Source organism: Choloepus didactylus, chromosome 6, assembly GCF_015220235.1.
Source record: "Choloepus didactylus isolate mChoDid1 chromosome 6, mChoDid1.pri, whole genome shotgun sequence".
NCBI classification, from domain to species: domain Eukaryota; kingdom Metazoa; phylum Chordata; class Mammalia; order Pilosa; family Megalonychidae; genus Choloepus; species Choloepus didactylus.
Window position 1 is genome coordinate 50,942,123 of NC_051312.1, and position 19,372 is coordinate 50,961,494.

General features: G+C 37.7%; 1 pseudogene; it reads left to right on the forward strand.

Moving 5' to 3' along the window:
- The first annotated feature begins 13,424 nt into the window (after positions 1 to 13,424).
- The window catches only part of LOC119536926, a 182,656-nt pseudogene continuing 176,708 nt past the window's right edge, over positions 13,425 to 19,372 (forward strand).

Consider the following 19,372-nt stretch of genomic DNA (forward strand, 5'->3'; position numbering starts at 1 on the left):
CCTGAGGAAGTGCTATTTAAGGTGATGCCTGAAATTAAAAGATGAAGGAAGAGCGTTTTGGGTGCATGGGCCTAGATGTGAGGTAACCATGATAAAGCTGAAGTGATTGTAGGCTGGAGTCTCTCCTACTATTTTTGTTTACTAATAGCAATATTTGGCCATTGTGTTTTTGTCCCTTGACCTCTCCTTGGAATTCATATAACATTTCAACTTAAAACCAGAAGTTCCTTGGTTTTCATTAGTCTTTTTTCTTTTATAAACCCTGATCCAGGGTTTAAGTCCTGTGAATGAATTCCACAGGACTCTGCTATTAGATGTAACCCAAATTGAAAGGGGAAAATGTGGCTGTTAAGTTTCTGCATACAGCTTTTCAACTCTGTGTGCCTTACCGAGGCTGGAGGAAGTCAGGAATGGAGATAAAAGGCTGGAGAAGGTTCGAGAGAACTGTTCTGAAATTACAATCTGAGGGAAGCTGTTAGGTAAACTAACATATCATGTAGTTAAAAATTACCAGAATCAAGTTTGGGGAATGCTGAATTATAAATTCAGTAGGTTTTTTGGTTTCCTTGTTTGTTTGTTTTGCTGTAAGAATTCTCAGAGACTTGAATATATAATCTTCAAGAGGAAATTATAGTATACAGTACTTTCCCCTGGATTTTTTTGTTTGTTTGTTTTATAGTTTTATGGAATGGAACAGACATTTGTTGCTTATTTGTTTGCTTATTTTTATATTGGAAAAATTTGCTTTTGGTTGAGTCTTTATGTTGATCAGGTCTCTTCCCCATACCATGGAAACCAAAAAGACCAGACATTTATTTTCCTTGTAACCTGGTAGCATGAGTTTGATGAAGAACCTTACCTTGGCCAATTCTCCCACTGGACACTTTGAATCTGGAACCAATGATGAAAGACAGCAGAGGGATTGTTTGGAATTCACTCCTGACATGGTGACAGCATCTGTTGACCAGTGCACTGGTGCCAGTGGTAGTGTCCGATGGCAGGCAGTAGCTTGTCCTTCACCATGCTGTCACTGTGTTCATGATTTTGACTCTGGATCCAGTTGACCTTGGATCCTGCCCATTAACCAAGACATATTCCTAGCCTACTCTTAGCTTATGAGTTAACCAATGATGCAGTCCTTTTCTCCTAAACACAGTTAGTTTTTGTTGTTGTTGTTTACAACCAAGAATATGTTTGCAGAACATATTTTGGAAAAAAAAAATCTTATATACTCTAAATATCAAGGCTCATGATCTTTCAGCCATCTCTGACCAAGGCCAAGATACATTATGTAGCTCCAATCCCATCTCAATGCACCCTTGTGGCATAAGAAGGGACAAAGAATCTGTATCAGTTGTTCCTGTAAGGCAGTTCTCATTCTCTTTCTTAGCACATACTGTGTGTTTCAGGCCCATAAACCTTAATCATAGAATGCCTCGGTCCTTTCCCCTCATATTTTACCAGCTTTTATCTTGGTTCCATTAGAAGTCAAAAGGTTCTCCATGACAGATAGAATGTTATTCTTATGCTTCTACTGCATGAAAAAATAAAGCAGAGTGTAGGTTATAGAGTAGATAGATCTAGGATTGACTCCTACTTTGGCGTTTACTTAGTAGGTGAAACAGCAAAGGCAGATGTTAGACCAGCACCCTTCCAGATGTGTTTCTTTTGATGAAGTTTTTCAGCTTAGCGATGGTAGACTATCTTCTTCTCAGACATGGGGAATTTTACACCTAAATTCTCCAAATGTTTGGGCACAAGCATTAACATTTCTGTTATTTGTTATCAGTGTTGCTTTGGATTAGATTATGTAACTGCTCTAAGTTCCAGGGCTTCATCCATAAAATGAAATACAATTGTGAGGATTCTGTTACAAATGCCAGAAAAGTCGATCAAAACTGGCTTAAGCTGAAAAGAAAATTTTTTGGTTTTACTTAACTGAACATTAAAGATGGGAGCACAAACTTCAGACGAGGTTTGATTCAGATTCAAACAATATCACCTAGACCCAATTTCTCTATTTTGTAGTTTTATCTCACCACTTTTTGACTCTATCTTAAGCAGTTTATTCTCTTAAGGTACCTAAATCAGCAACTCCCAAGGAAATATGCTTCCCAGATCAGGACACAGAGTATGTAGGAAAATTTTTAATGAGAAATTCCAGGGAAAATTCTATTGTTATTCCTATTGTTTGATTATGATCTACTGACTGGCTTAGGCAGCCACATGCTTCACCTTACCTGTCAATCCACAGGAAGTCAGTTAACAACGTAGAGAAAGGAATGGCTCCTCAGAGGGAAAATGAGGTTTATTAAACAGGATCAGACTGAGCAGCTATGTGGATGTAAAAATAGCAAATAGCCACATTATTCTAGGCATCTTTATGGCTTATATAAAAAAATATTTATAAAGTGGTCAATGCAAGGTGTGGCACAAGGACAAACTGAGATGTTTAAATCATAGTTTTATTATTATATAACTGAATAATGTTTAAGTGTACGCAAATCTATATTAAAAGGCTAATCACATCAAAGACAGGAAGGTGTACAAAATGATGCCATAATACTAGACGATTAAGCCTTTAGTTTACAACGTAATGTAGGAAAAGGTAGAATAGCTTGGATGAACACAGAGAATGGCCCATTAGATTCTTCCTTTTTGAGGTGGATCATACTGTTGGCCCAACTTTCCTCATGTGCCTGGTAAAGTAAGAGGGTCCTGAAGTCTACATAGGGGAGATGCATCCTCCCATCTCTTCTTGGACTTCTTTCTTGGAAAATAATGAGGGGACCAGAAAGAAAGAGGGCTGAGTCAGCCTATTTCACTTGCCTACTTTGTAAAAAAGATTCCCGTGCTTTCCATGTCGTCTCTTCTAGTTTTCTAGGAGAATATCCTAGGCGTGTTCAAAGTTCAGCTACGAATATAGTGTTGTGGGTCTGGGACATCCTCTCCACCTGGCTTCTAGCATTGTGTACAATGACCGTGATTTGGCAATTTCAGATCCCAGCTATGTCCTTCCTTCTGGATAGTTACTAAAGAGATGGCCCTTTCCTTTCCACAGGCAGAATAGGATTCCAACACTAAACACTGGAGCAGAGAATGGCTCTTTCCTTTTGCCCCAAGGCTTTACTCTTGTCTCACCCACCACCCCACTCCCCCCTTACTTTCAGGTACCAGTTCTGAGCTGAGCAAATAAAGGGGTCCTGGCATTATGTTGCCTGATCTCATTCTAGGGAATGAGGCAGAAAGAGGAGAGCAGTCAAACTGAATCATTTTGCCTAAGAAGATATAGCTGATCACACAGTTTGTTCACCGAACTGAGTTTTTGCTACCACAAGATCTATGTAACCAATAACAAAATCCATTGTGATTAGAAATCATGCATCTGCCTATCTTCAGGCAGATAAGTGGGTCCACTTATCAAAATTTTATAGAAGCAGAAAGAATGACTTAAAGAAAATTATACTACCTCTGACTATTGATGGCATCTGAAAGCTTGCCCACAAAGGATCCTTGGAAGTATTGATACAGTCTTTGCAGCATGACTGATCCTCAGCAAGACTTACAGTCTTTCTTCACCAAAAGTCCAAGAGTGTCTGGGGCAATGTGGATGTGGCTATGACATCCTTTCAACTCTGATCTCTGATGGGTACTTCCTAGCCCTGAGGTGCTCCGTAGATAAGTTATCTCTCTCTCTGTTTCCATCTCGACACCTGCTCTGTAATGTCATCATTTTTTTCTCTTACTCAATTAGAAGTGAGAGCATTCTAAATTAATTCTTCTCTTTTTCATTTTAATTGGATAATCACTTTCACTTTTAGATTAGCCAACTTGTTTACAGACACATTCTGCATGCTGGAGCTTAATTGAGGATGGGAATTTATGAGAAAAGCTGCAAGGGGCTTCTATTAAGAGACTGGCCAGCTTTTTTTAATGTGGCATTTGGATCCCAAAAAAACATGCAACTACACCAGTGGAAAGACCTTATCCTTAAAACATGACCCCAAATTCAGCAGGTCCTGGGGCACTGTCTGACTTTATTTCTCAGGACTCATTTGTTATTATTCAAATGACAAAGAAGAGAAATAACTTAGACTTTTTTGAGATGCTATTGTGTTGCCAGACAGTGTGTCAGGTGCTCAAATATAATAGCACAAGGTAAAGTCACTGACCTCAATGATACCATAGGCAAGTGGGGCAGATGAACAAGAAAACATGTGCTGATCAGTGTCAGATGGGGTGCAAACAGGATGGGGGTCCTAGGGATCCAAGGGAACACAGAGAATAGATATTGAGTGGTAGAAGGAAACTTCCTAGAAGATGCCAGTATTTCTTTGCTCATGTAACCATAGGCCATAGTAGAAATTCACTTAGTATTTATTGAATGAATACATTTTAATGAGTTTTAAAATTTCAGAAAAATTTAAGAGGAGATTTTAAAAATCATGTGTAATCCTAAAACCCTGGGGCAATGTTGATAAAGCTATGAGATACTTGCAACTGTGCTTTCTAACCAGTACCTCTTAATCCTGAGGACCTTGTTAAATAAGTGTCATCTCTTTCACTTTCTCTCCCTTTCCTCTCTCTTTTTCTCCGTAAGTATTTCTATACCTTTTTCCCAAGTACTTATGTGGGTATGGTGTTACATATTTCTTTAATACATAAGTGGGCTATTCTCTCTGTGTGTATATGTATATGTAGACATTCATACATATACATATTTTTAAATATCTTTTTCATGTAACATTCTTTATGAACCTTTTGCCATTTTATGAAGTATTCTTCAAAAATATTACTGGTGCTTGTTAACTATTACATCATATAAAATAGTTCATAACTAACACAACAAGACTAGTAAGTGGACTTTTTACATCATTTACGGATTGGATATTTCCACAGAGTGTCCAGGTGCTTTGCCTAAGCTGGAAGGCAGGGTTGCCTGATGCCAAGTCTGAGTGTTCTTTGGTACATCTCAGCTACTTTTCCCTAAATCCATTATATTTAGTCTTTAATTTAAGAATAAGCTTAAAAAAATGAGTAAGAAGGCTTCCTGTCAACTTCTCTCCTGATGAATTTTGTCCTGTGGCCTGATAACCTTCAAATATTTTGCTCTGAATTTATTAGCATTTCCTTTTAGAGGCAAGCAAACTTGGTCGATGAGAACACAGGAATCACATTGCCCAGTTTTGAATCTTGGCTTCTCCACTTACTCCCTGGGTTATTTGGACAAGTTACCATACCTTTCTGTGTCTCAGACTTCTCATTTTACAATAAGGATAGTAGTTGCTATTTTATAGTTTTTATGAAAAGTAAATGAATGCATGTATATAAGTTTCTATTGCTGTGCAACAAATTACCAAAACTTTAGTACCTGAAAATTGATCTCACAATTTTTAGAGCTCAGATGTCTGTCATGACATGACTTAGCTCTCTAGTTGAGGTATCACAAGGTTGAAATCAAAGTGTAGGCCAGACTGGGTACTCATTTGGAGACTGGAGAAAAAATCTATTTTCAAGCTCAATCTTATTGCTGGCAGAATTCACTTTCTTGTGTTTGTATGGCTGAGATTCCTCATTCCTTACTCGCTGTCAATGAGGGCTCTTCTTAGCTCCTAGAAGCCACCCGTATCTCTTGAAGTCTGGTCTTCTCCATCTTCAAACTGGCTATGGCATGTCAAATGCCTCTCATGCTTCCAATTTTTTGACTTCCTCTTCTGTGACCATCTTGATTAAGCTCTCTGTTTTTAAAGGGCCCATGTACTTCTGTCAGGCCTATCTGGATGATTGCCCTTTCTTAGGATCTGCTGTACCATATACTATCACCCTCAAATTCACAGTGCCTGGATTGTGCAGGGCATGTACACCAGGGGATGAGAAATCCTGTGGTCATCTCAGAATTCTGCCTACCACATCATGCTTATAAAGCCCCTAGAAAATTCCCTGCACAGACAGGCACTGTCTGAAGAACCACTGACATATAGCATTCCTCAATAAATAGAATCGTCAGTATTTAGAACTATCAATATATAGTGAAAAGGAGACACACATGCATATTTTCATTGTTTTGTTAGAAAAGTTCTGAATGAAGGCTAACATGCCCAATTTATGTTCTGCAAAACAAAAATAAGATATTGTCTAAAAGGCTACTTTACATAACAGAAGCCAGGCCTGGTTGGATACTCCAAACCATGTGCATCTTCTGCCTTCTTCTGGTTTTTTTTGAGCATGGCAAGAGAATGCTCTTTTTGATGAGGGAGAAAAGTAGAAAAGGGTTGTTCTGTATGAAATGTTGTAAAATCTTTTTGTGATCTCAATTTTTAAGTGTTCCATCCAGAATTTTCAGTATTTCTAGCCACACTCATCTATTTATTGTTTTTAACTAATGAGAGAGAGAATTTTCATTGTGCAGTTTCTGCCTCAGGTATGCTGAAGCTACAGGGCCTGCCTAATTACAGAATCAATTTACAGCTGCTGCCGTGGTGTCTATTTTAAGGCATATAAATTGGGTTAAGCAAACCAGCTTGAATGGTTCAGTCAACGCTGGTGGAACCATCGGTCTGCAAGAGTATACTGAATCTCCAAACAGAGTGCAGAAAGTCAAATATTTTCAGAGATTCAGAAACTTCCTGTAATGAAATAAGTCTTCATTCTCTCCATTCACAACTGTTCCTACAGTAATGCTTTTCCCTGATGACTTTCTGTTGGATTTAGATAGGAAATACCTAATTTTTAGGTAGCTATTTGCATAGTTGTCTCAGGATCACCTCTCATTTCAACTTCTACCCTTCTTTGTGTTGTGGTCATTGAGTATGTTTCTTATTGCCTTTTCCAACTGAGATTCTTTAGGGCTGGCTCTAAAGCTTCATTTTTCTCATAATCTCAGCACATTCACTGTAGACAGAAGAACCTAGCTAATAGTTCTTCAATGAATTATCTCAGTGCTATAAAAGGAAGCATATAATAAAAGGACTGTTGTTGAGATAATGACAATCATAGAATAATAAAAAAGAAAAATTCACCTTAGAGTCTATTATGTACTCCAACAAACACATGTTCTTAATCTTAATCCTTGTCCCTGTGGGTATGAAACCATTATAAATGGGAGTTCTTGAAGAAGTTATTTTTATTTAAGGTGTGGCCCAATTCAGTAAGGGTGGGTCTTAATCTGGATTATGGAGGCCTTATAAAGAGAACCTGGAAGTCATAGAAGAAGAAAGGAGGGGGCATTGACTTGTGACAGGATGTAGAGTTAGAATTGCTGACAGCCAGCACCAGAATGCTATAGTCTTTGGGAAGAAAGCAAGCCTTGCTGATATCCTGGTTTTGGATTTCTTCTGGCTTCAAAATCATAAGCCAATAAATGCTTGTTGTTTAAAGCAATGCATTGTGTCATATTGTCATAGCAGCCTGGCAAACTAAGACACCAAGGATAAAACATTAGGATGCTATGTCTGAGACCATAGACCAAACCATCAAGGGTAGTGCTCCCTATTAACTTCCTTGGTTTCCAGTGGATAGTTTTTGTTCTCTTTGCTTTTACTCTCTCATCCTCTCTCTCTGTAGGTTCATATTCATTGTATGCTCCTGTTCATATTTGTGGAACATTTGCTCCCAAAGATTCAAAGAAATTCCTGGCAGATAATAACTGTTTGCTTATGAACCAGTTTGGTAATCAAGAGTCATAGCAGAAAAATTAACTTCCTCTTCCAGGAAGTCAGTACATCTTTGAAAGCTCAGAGAAAATTGAGGTGGTAGGCGGTGGTCCATCTGGGAAGAAATCCCCAGGATAGTCCTTTCATGTGACCTGAGGCTCCCCCCAAAATGACAACTTTTTAGTGAGACTTTTTTTCTTTGATTTCCTTTGGGAAAGAGGGTACACTTTAAATAACTACTACTTGGTAACAAGTCTTCCTTTCTTCAGACAACATATTGTCCCCCCACAGTGTTCTACATGCCTTCCACAAGAAGGCCAATGAAATTTGATTAGAGCACAGTGGTGTGCATTTACGTTTCAGTTCTGTGTTTTAAATATAAAGTGAGATTAGTTGGCAGGCAGGATTTTGGCTTCTTTGATTTTCATCTCCTGAAATGATATGTAAAAATATGTTTCATTACAAGGCGAAAGGGCCTTTGTGGAAGGAAATAAGGTTGCTAATTAGGTGACCTTAAAATAAGGAGATGATCCTTTATTATCCAGGTGGGCTCAGTGTAATAACCTGGGCCCGTAAATGCAGGAGGAGGCAGGAGAGTTAATGAGAGAGAAGTGAAATGGAAAAAGGACAAGAGATTTGAATAGTAAAAGGGATTGGACCTGCTGCTGCAGCTTTGCAGACCAAGGGGGCCACAAACCAGGGAATCAGGCTAGTGTCTAGAAACTGAGAACGTTGCCAGCTGACAGCTGCAAGGAAATGTTTACCTTGATCCTATAACTGCATGGAACTGAATTGTGCCAACAACTTGAATATGTCTGGAAATAGATTGTCCCCTAGATTTCCAGAAGGGAGCACAGCCCAGTGGATACCACCTTGATTTTGGCCTTGTGAAACTCAAAGCAGAGAAACCAGCTAAGCCTGCCAGACCTGTGATCTATAGAACTGCAGTGTTTTAATAGATAGTTGTTGTTAAGTTGCTAAATTTATCATCATTTGATATACAGCAATAGAAAACTAACACAATTTTTTTTTTTTTTTTTTTTTTTTTTGAAGAGGGAAAGAGGATTTATTTACACTGGTGGGGGGACTGGGGGAGATTTCCCAAATTAGCCTCCCAGAAGTTATTTTTCAGTTGGCTTTTATGCAGGTCAGAGACAAAGAGAGATAATCATTTTGGTTAACAGGTAACAGAGGTCTGGAAAGCTTCAGTAATTTAGTTATTTCCTATTTCCTTCAGGATTTAGGTGATACCTTGGAAATATGCTTCTGGAGTCTAGGGAGATAGACAAACAGCTTTAGTCATATTTTGGAGTTCTGTGGGCCATAGAGGAATGCTTATTCAAATCTGGGTGCAGAATTTGCATTTATATATTGCTGCAGACTTTACATTTACACATTCCTACTTTATACAGGAGTAAGTTGTGGGCATGAATAGGTTAAGTAATTTGCCCAAGGCCACACTGATAATCACTCAGGGCATCTAGTTACAGAGAGTGTGCTTTTTGGAATTAGTTTTCAAACTAAAGTTTGAAATTCTAGTTTTCAAACTATAATTTTGAGAGTCTCCAGTTTCTCATCAAATATAATAGAGAACTAGGGATCTCACATGGGGTACAACTTGAAACCATTGTGAAATGGCACATTTAGGAAGTTTTCATGTAAAATCTAGTCTTTGGTTTTCATGGAATAAGGGGATGTATTTTAGGAACTTTAAACTTTGGAGAAGAGATCCTATGCTTCCCTGAAGACATATCTAATCCACTCATTTCCACTCATTAGCATCTTATCCATCATCTCTGATCCAGATTTTTTTATTTTTTTGTTCTTAAAACTCTCTTAGTAAATATTTGCAAAGTCTACTTGAAAGACTGGGGGAAAATGTGGAACTATTAAACTTCCCCACCTGGGAAATTCCTGATATTCTCTCAGGCACTAGGGACACAATTGATTAAGCCAAGCCCTAGATTTTGAGGCTAGACTTTATGAAACTTATTTCTGCAATGGCTATGCTAGGCCTGCATGTTAATTATGCTTGAGTCACCCCCAGAGAACCTCTTTTGTTGCTCAGATGTGGCCTCTCTCTTTAAGCCAACTCTGCAAATAAACTCACTACACTCTCCCCTACATATGACATGACTCCCAGGGGTCTAAGTCTCCCTGGCAATGTGGGACATGACTCCCAGGGTGAGCCTGTCCCTGGAATCATGGGATTGAAAATGTCTTTTGGACCAGAAAGGGGAATAGAAATGGAACAAAATAAAGTCTCAGTGGCTAAGAGATTTCAAATAGAGTTGAGAGATCACTCTGGAGGTTACTCTTATACACACTTAGGCAGATATTGCAAACTACCACAGTAAGCCAAGCCCCAACCAACAGTATTCCTGAAAACCCTAGGGAGTGCACTGGGTTCTATGTAAGTGTCTATAAAAGTTTTTCTTAGTAAGATTATTTTTTTAGAAATGTAAGGCCTCCAGATTGATCCTATGCCAGTTAAGCCCTGAAACCTAGAGGTACCAGTTTTTCCAAGAACAGCAATTAGTTTCATGCCTCTACTCCGTAAAGGAAACACCCCTTTACAGCATGAATAAGTTAGAATGGTCATTGCCCAGATAGCCCTGAAGATTGAGAGAAAGACAGATGAAAGGGAGAAAGTGTAACTGAGAAGTTTGGATTTAACAAATGGCAACCAATACTGACTCATCATGTAGATAGTTCTTTTTAGTTTTTAGTGTTTTAAAATAGCAGATGGAAATACCTGAATTCATTGAATTGTAATCCAGTAGCTTTGATCTTAGACAATGATTGTATAATTATTATTAAAAAAAAAAAAAAAACAGTCAGTTGCCCTTGTTTGTATGTATCTACTTCTGGATGTCTTGTTCTGTTCCACTGATCTCTATATCTCTGACAATATTACACTTAGTTAACCTACGTCTACTGTAAGTCTTAAAATTGGGTAGAGTGCAACAGTAGTGATCAATAAGAGGGAGGGGTAAGGGAAATGGGATGTTTGGGGGTCTTCTTTTTTCTTTTCATTTCTTTTTCTGGAGTAATGCAAGTGTTCTAAAAATGATCATAGCAATGAATACACAAATATGTGATGAAACTGTGAACCATTAATTGTATACTTTGGATGTTATTGTATGATGTGTGAATATATCTCAATAAAATTACATTAGGAAAAACTCTTTTAGTTTCTGAATTTTTAGACCATAATTCCTTAGCCCCATCCATTTCAGGAAGCACCTTTCCTGTGGTATTTGAGCCATTTCATCTTCAAACATAAGTTAGATTAGAGTTTTGTATGTTGTGTGCCAAACAACACTCCTTCTATAGGATGGGGATAGACAGTTCATAGATAAGGGAGTCAGTGGTCAAAAATGCTGGGTTAAATAAGTCAAGGATGCTTTCTTACTGCAGGACTTATCAGACCCTTTTCTGTGCTATTCTGCTGAAAGGAAACATGGAATAAAGCATTTTCCAACAATGATTGCAACAAGACTTTTTTTTTCCTTACTAACTGATCTTACATTCTACCAAACGCAATTTGAAAAAAAGCTACTTTTTGATAAAATAACCATTTCTCCCAGTGATACCATATATTCTGATCTCTTTGCAAAAGGGAAATGGATTGAAACTGTCAGTTGCAGTGGCTTTTGAAAATGTGTCATAAGGAACAATTTGACCTTGATTGCAGACAGTCCTGTGCTTAGCCTGTTCTCTTACAGAACTACTTTGGACTTCGAAAGTTGTTCTGCTTCCAGGGATGCAATGAGGTGAAAATTGCAATGGAAGCTTTGGATTGCTAGGCATGCTGAGAGCAGCTCTTTAGGAACGATGCTGTACCACAAGCCCTCTTCTGAGGAGCCCATATAATTGAGAGGTCTGAAGTGAAGAGATGGCATCATTGTACAGCCCTGCTGACGGATTCAAATCTTGCTCCATACTGTGTCTGCCCTAAGTGAATTGAAAATTATTTATAGAAGCCATTGGGTACTTTACAAAGTGTTTTACTGCTTGCCAATATCATTGTTCGTTTTCTGTAGCTAGCATCTAGGAGGTGGTTTAGTAAAACCCAGTCTCAACTCTCTTTCGAGTTCATTCATTTAGGTTGTATCTTTGAACCTTGTAAAAGGTAGTCTCACTTTTAAGAAAAAAACATCCCTAGGATGTCATAGAGGTTTTTATATAGAAGGCCCAAACTGAAGCAGATGGTAGACAGAAAGGGAATGCGTTAGAACTTAGTCTTCAATATTTGTGTTTAATTCCTTGCAGACGTGCTTATTATCAATATATTGTAGACTGTAAACATTTTCACCATCACTTGTTTGTGGTTGCTGCCAAAGGTCTGTAATACTCAGTTTGCTTGAATTTGCTGAAACATGAGCTTAAACTGCACATGCAGGGAGAAGTTGCTGTGCGGAAGCCAGTTACTTAGGTAGTCAGTGAGTCTGCCTGGTGTCTCCTTCCCACCACCAGCTAGCATGTAGAGTATGGTGGGCTGAATAATAACTCCCAGATATGTCCACATTCTAATCCACAGAATCTATGAGTGTCACCTTACATGGCAAAAGGGACTTTGCAGACGTGATTAAATTAATGATTTTGAGAGTGAGAGATTATCTTGGATTATCTGGTTGGTCCAATGCAATCACAGTGGTCCTTAAAGAGGGGCCTAAGAGGAATCAATCAGAGGACAAGGTGAAGAGACGATGGAAACAGATGATGGCAGATGATGGAGTTACTCTCTTTGAAGGGGCCACAAACCAAAGAATAAGGTCAGCCACTAGCAGCTAAACAAGGCAAGGAAATGCATGTACATGCTCTCTTCAGAGCCTCCACAAGGAAGGAATCCTGACACCTTCATTTCAACCCAGCGAAGCTGACTTCAGACATCTAACATCCAGAACTCTAAGAGAAATACATTTGTGTTGTTTTTAAGCCACTAATTATTATGTGGTAATTTGTTACAGCGAACACAGGAAACAAAGACAGGGAGTAAGATGATAAAGTAGCTCAGTGGAAAGTCTCTGGGGCCACACTACAAGGGCCAAAGGCCTGGCTCCATCACATACTTGCTGTGTGACCTGGGCATGTTTGGTGACAGTTCTCATTCACAGTTCCCCATTGCCTGTAATAGGAAAAAAAAAATGGTCAAAAAGAGTGTAAACAGGTGTTGTAAGAATAAACAGACAATGTATGCAAAGTGTTTAGCACTGAGCTTGGCACATAGAAGCCACTCAAATATTATTTGTCATTGCTGGTGTTATGAGGTTACAGAAAACAATTTTGTTGTTAAATGGGTATTAAGAGAGAAAATTTTACTCAAGACAAAAAAATTCTGTTGGCTTGTGGTATGAGGATTTTTCACAGGGAAAACAAGTTCAATGACCAGGATCAGTATGATGCTCCTGTTTTTCAGTATGCGATTGTTATATTCTTTCAAACTTTACAAAATAACCAGATCAGGTCCATAGTTTATTCATTTACTCAGTTATCAAATATTTCTTGAGTATGTGCGATGTGCTGGGCACTCTCCTGGGCATGAAGTATTATGCCTTATGGTGAATAATTGACATTATTCCTGGTTGAAGTGACACATTCTAGTGAGAGAAGACAATACTCAAGTAAACCCGTGAACAAATAAGATAATCCCGACAGTGATAAATGCGATACATGCTGAGATGGAAACAAATTAAGCTAATGTGATAGAAAGCGACCGGTGACACTATAGATTGAGAGCAAAGACTTCGATGAGCTGCGACCCGAATGATGAAGGCCAGCTCTGAGTGGACTTGGGAAAGAGTGTTCCAGGCAAGGGAAGAACGAATCCAGAGTTCTCAGGCAGGGTCATGGCATGTTTGCTGCGGAAGAGGAAGGATGAAGTTCAGCATTGCTGCAGCACAGCGAGTGACTGTGGAAGTGGTAAGAGAAGAGGGCAGACGGGCAGGCAGCTGCTGGCTTATGAAAAGGCTCTTAGATCGTCTTACGAAATCCAGGTTTTATTCTAATAGCAATGAGAATCCTTTGGAGAATTTTAAGCAAGGGATATGTTTTAAAATATAAAACATGATAAGTTTTATATTTTAAACCTCCACTCTGGTTGCCTGCCATATGGAACATGGATTGTAGGGACAAAAAGAGAAGTAGGGAGTCCAGTTAGCTGGCTTTTTAGGTAATCCCTAAGAGAGAAAGGATGGCTTGGAAAGCAATGGTAGCTGTGAAGCCAGAAATAAATGGAAACCTTTGCAATGAAATTTGGAGGAAGAGTCAAAAAAGCATTTCTGGTGGATTAGCTGTAGAATGTGATGAAAAGAGAGAAATTGTGAGTTCCAGATTTTTGGATGAAGCAATGAGGAGACTTGGTTTCCTTTCTGAGATAGCAAAGGCTTAGGAAATATCAGATTTTTGGAGAAAAATTGAGTTTGGTTGTTTAAGTGTGACATACATATTAGACATCCAAGTGGAAATTGGAACAGGCAGTTATATATATGTGCCTGGAGTTCTGAGGATATATAAAATTATAGATGGTCTTTAAAGTCATGGGGCTGGTTGAGATCAACCAGGAAGAAATAACAGAGAGAGAAGGAGGCTCGAGACTACGTCTTGGGGTACTCCAATATTTACTTTTCAATTTTTAGTACTATTCCATGTATTCTGACAAAGTACTGTCTTTAGAGTAGGGATTGTTTTAACCCTGCTTCTTTAAATTAGCAGTTCCTAAATTTGGGATGCTGATTTAATTTCTCAGAGTCTCAGTTTTTTTGTCCCTAAATATGGATGAGAATACTTATCTCAGAATGTTGGTGTGACATCAAAGAGATAACATATTTACGAATCAAGTATACTCTCTGACACATAGTAGGTGCTCAGTAATGTTGGTTTCCCTCCCTTTCTTCAAAAGCTCATGTATGTTACATCTATTAAGTTTGTTCTGAAGGAGGCTTGAATTATTTCCAGAATACCCACTGTTGCGTATACTGAATGTCTTTTGTGAAAGTACCAGTTTCATGTCTCTCCAGACTTTCTACCCAGGAGTAAGTCATGGGATAAGGATGATGACCCTGTATTTCCTTTGCTTCATTCCATCCTCAGTATACTGCTGTTCAATCAATAAATTAAGTGACAACAGTATCTCATGACACATATTTGGTGGCACCTGACTGACTGAGTACACTTGTCTCAAAGAAGAATATTGGGGCTGATGGATACTCTGATTATGAGTAAATTTTATAGTGTAAAAATGGCTTCCATTATTAGAATTCCCCAATGCATACTTTGCTGAAGGAAAACATCATTGTAAATTGAAATGAATATAGAATTAAGACATTGAATCTATAAATAATAAAAATTTAGGCATTGCAACAATTTATCTCCCAAGAAAGCAGGTTAAATAAATCTTTACTGATGGTTAGACATTGTGCTGAGATGTCAATATGCTAATGTGCTTGTTGTTTGTTTTAGTTTTCTTTTGTGTAATTATTGTGTGCTTTAGATATTGTTGTTTTTAATTGTGTTTATTGTGGTGGTGCTAGGATTCTTCTCTGAACATTCTTTTCAAAGCCCAAAACTAATGCCTACGTAGTTATTGTTTAATTCCTGCTGCCACCTTGTGGCTCCAATCAGAATTAAAAAGAAGTTAAACTGGTTTAAGGCTAAGTGGAACTCTAGAGATCCTACATTTTACAGCCGAGAAAACAAAGACCCAGAGAAGGGAGGTGACTTATCTTAGGTCACATAGTTACTCGGGAGTTCAGACCTGTACCCTGGGCTCTGCCACTGACATCTCAGCTGGGGAGACTGCACAGATGCTTCTCTCTCCTGAGTTGCTGCTCATCATGAATCCTCCTTTTCCAATTTTCTTTGAAACTTTTATTTTTGTTCTCTTGCTCTGAAAAAGGGATTATTTCTAATCTCTTTGACTCCATGTTGATTATCTCAGTTCATAGTGGGTAAGAGACTCCTAAAGTTTAGCGCCAACAAGCTTTCAATTAACATTGAATTCCTTTCATTTACAGAACTAATTTCTTAAGAGCTAATGAATCCATTTATTTTTATTTTAGTGATTTGTCCACTGATCTTTAACTAGCTTTATCTCTCCAATGAATTCTCGTTTTTATCAAATCTCATTTCAAAATTTACTCATTTTTAGCAGTTGTTTAAAAATATCATGTAAATAATTTTGCAATAGCACTTTTAAGAATTTCTGAAAGTTTCCCCAAGGTTCAATTCCCCGAAGCAAGTAGATTTTGGTGATATTATGAGAACCCCTGGAGAAAACAGACATTGTGTCAAGTCTGTCAAGACCTGGATACTTTGAATCAAATTTTCAGCCTTCTGGCAGCATGCCTTACTGAATGTCCTGTGTGGTTGCATCCAAGGATAATGCTCGGGCCATACAGAACAGCAATTAAGAGCACGGGATTTGGAGACAAATAGAATTACAGCCACTGCCTAATAGTCATGTGATTTTGAACAAACTTAACCTACCTATATGCAGTTTTCTCATCTCTATTAGAATCCCACCTCACATGTCTACAGTAAGACATTTATTATTTTAAAAATAATTTTTAAAATTTATGGAAGGGTCTAGCTCCTGGTGAGCCAGAATTAATGGTGGGTAAAATGATGATGATAATGATGATGCAGAGACGGATTTGGCATGATTCCTGCTCCGAAAGATATCACATGTCTTCTCTGGGGACTCAAAAATGAACACAAGTATAATATAATGTAATTAATAAGTTCTAAAGTGGCAGTTCATACAAGGTATCATAGAGGTACAGCTGAGGGGGAGAAATGGGTGTAGCTTTGGTGAGGGGTGGGTAAGAAGGACTCATGAAGTTAATAGAGTTGACTCTTGGTATTTATGGTAGGTAGGTGCTATAAAGTCACCCAAATTTGCCAATACTGAACCATTGCCCTTAGGGGAAACACAGGGTTAGGTTCCTGCCAACCGTGGTCATGTGTGTCAACCTAACCAATCAATACATAACCTTGTTTTAGGTGTGTTTTGTTTTAAAGACCTTGTATCTTTTGCTTCCCTATTAAATTTGCATACAATGATTCTTCATTTCATCAGCCTTTTTTAATCCCAACTAGAACTAGCATCACTGCCTTTAGAACATATTTGAACAATGTGTAAACAAAGATTGAACAAAAATTTAAGCAAGTTTAATCACAAATCGCATCGACAATTGGAGATCATCAAATAAGGTGTGGATTTATTAACATTGAACCCATGGCCAAAAGCACTATAACTTTACTATAAAGTAGCTTATCTAATACAGTGTTTTCTCCATAAGGCATGTTGTAGCCTTCTTGCACTTAGGAATACTAGAAAGTATTTCAGCACTATGGTTGTGATCATTTTAAACAGTGGAATCACCAATAAAAATCAAGAAAATGCAAAATACATGGCACTGAATATATTGCAAAAAGGACACCTGTTTATAGTATGAGGAATGAAACCAGAAGGCAAAGTGCTGCTTTGTTCAACCTTAACTGAGAACATGCATCCAGGTGATTCAATTTTTTCTCCACTGTGTGCTTGTCCCTGAATGACTGCAAAAGTGCCTCAAATATTGATTTGGGAGTTACAAATGAATTTTAGGAAGTAGGTGAATTTGCGTATCTAGAATTTGCATATAATGAGGATTGACAGTGTATGAATTGGTCCCTAAAGGATCTATAAAAGTTAACCCCATGGAAGAGAGTGGGGCTGGGAAGGGAGAAAGGCATTACGGAAAGAAGGAATAATGTATAGTGGCAACAGGGTGTGACTGTGTATGACATGGGCAATGATCTGAAATTAAATAAAATTTCAGATGAGGTTTCCTACAATTATAATACTTTTATCAGTGATGATAATGAAGAAGAGAAGGAAGAAAACAGACAACACGTACCAAATATTTACTCTGAGCCATGCACTGTGTGAAACCTTTGACCTTACAAAAAAACTTAATGAAGCAAGTACTTTTGGTATCTCATTTCACAGCAGAAGAAACTGTGCTTAAGTGAGTTTATTTCCCCAAAGTCAGATAAGTAGTGAATATTGGATTTGGATATTAGCAATTCTGATTCCCTTATGCAAAACTGTGTTAAAAGTGACCAATGAACCACATGCATTGATACTTATTGAAAATGTAAATTCTTAGTCTCAACACAAATATACTAAATAAGGGAGTGCAGGAATGTGAATTTTCAGTAACTTTTAAGTACATTAATGTTTGGGATCCACCAAGGTAAAGTCTCTGAGAGAGTGGCAGGTAAGGTCAGCATGAGCAGCTGGAAATAATAGATTGGGAAAAATTTTGGAGGACTTATTTTGCAAAGGATTGAGAAATTTTCTTGCAAGAAAAAAATAGCCATTGGAAATTTTAAAGAAATTGGCTTAAGTTCTTTTAAAGTCTTTATTTTTTGCTTTAATATATATTTTAAAAAAATGTAACACATGCTGCTGTGTAAGATACAAAATTATAGAAATATATAAATAGAATTCCACCATGCAAATGTCAGCCCTATTAACAAATTGGTATATATTCCTCCAGTTTTTAATCTATATAGTAAATAATATTACTATTTAAAATGGTAAAGGAAACATACTAACTGTTCTGCGTTTTGGAAGGGTTATCCTGACAGACTCTAGAGCAGGAATCAGCAAACATTTTCTGAGAGCCAGGTAATAAATATTTGAGGCTTTGTGGGCCAAACAATTTCTGGTGAAATAATTCAACTCTGCCGTTATAATATGAAAGCATCTGCAGACACCACATATGTGCATAGCTGTGTTCCAGTAAAACTTTATTTACAAAAACATAGTCAAATTCAGCTCATGTGTTATAATTTTCAGACTCTTGCTCTAGAGCATTGGTTAGATGAGATATGAATTAGAGGCGAAAAGGAAAGTCAGGGTGAAATTATGCTAACCTCTGCTAGCAAATGAAGAGGGCTTGAATTAAAGTACTGGGGCCAGCAGGTAGATAAGGGGATGCATTCTAAAGGTAGTTCTGGAAAAGAAGCAACATAATGAGAGGTTAGGTTTAGATGGGCAGCTCTTAAGAAGGGTCGAGACTGATTTCAAATTTTCTAGTCTGAGTTACCGGATAGATTGGCATATTGTGAAACAAAACATGGACTGCATGAAGAAGGAGACATTTTATTGAGAATTTCTATGTGTCAATAATTGCACAAGATAATTTATATATATGTGTGTATATATATATATATAGTAATATACAGTGGTATGATAATGAATAATCTTAAAAACTAACTGAAATCTTAGGAGAAAATTGCCTTTGGTTAGGAAAATATTTTGATAGGTCATTGAGAACAAAACTGAGACCTTGGTTGACAAAAAACATGAGGAAATCAAGAAGTAAACCATGCTGTATAAATGAAGGTATCTAGCAAAGGAATCTAGAAGTGGAAAGGAGGAGGAACAGAGAGTACAAGCGAGGAGAGGGTGATAAAGTGAAAAAATTTTAAGAAAATAATATCTGATATATTACTGTAAAATTATTTTTGTTGACATGAAGTTAAACTTTTCATCTCTTTTTTCTGATCCTATGGACATTAACCTACATTGTCCTTTAGAGCTAGCATTGTGACATCATTGTCATATATATAGCATTGGTACAGTATGGGGCAGACCTTCAGTAAATATATGCTGAGTAAATTAATGAGAGCAAATAGCATTCATATAAACATTCTATGTTGGT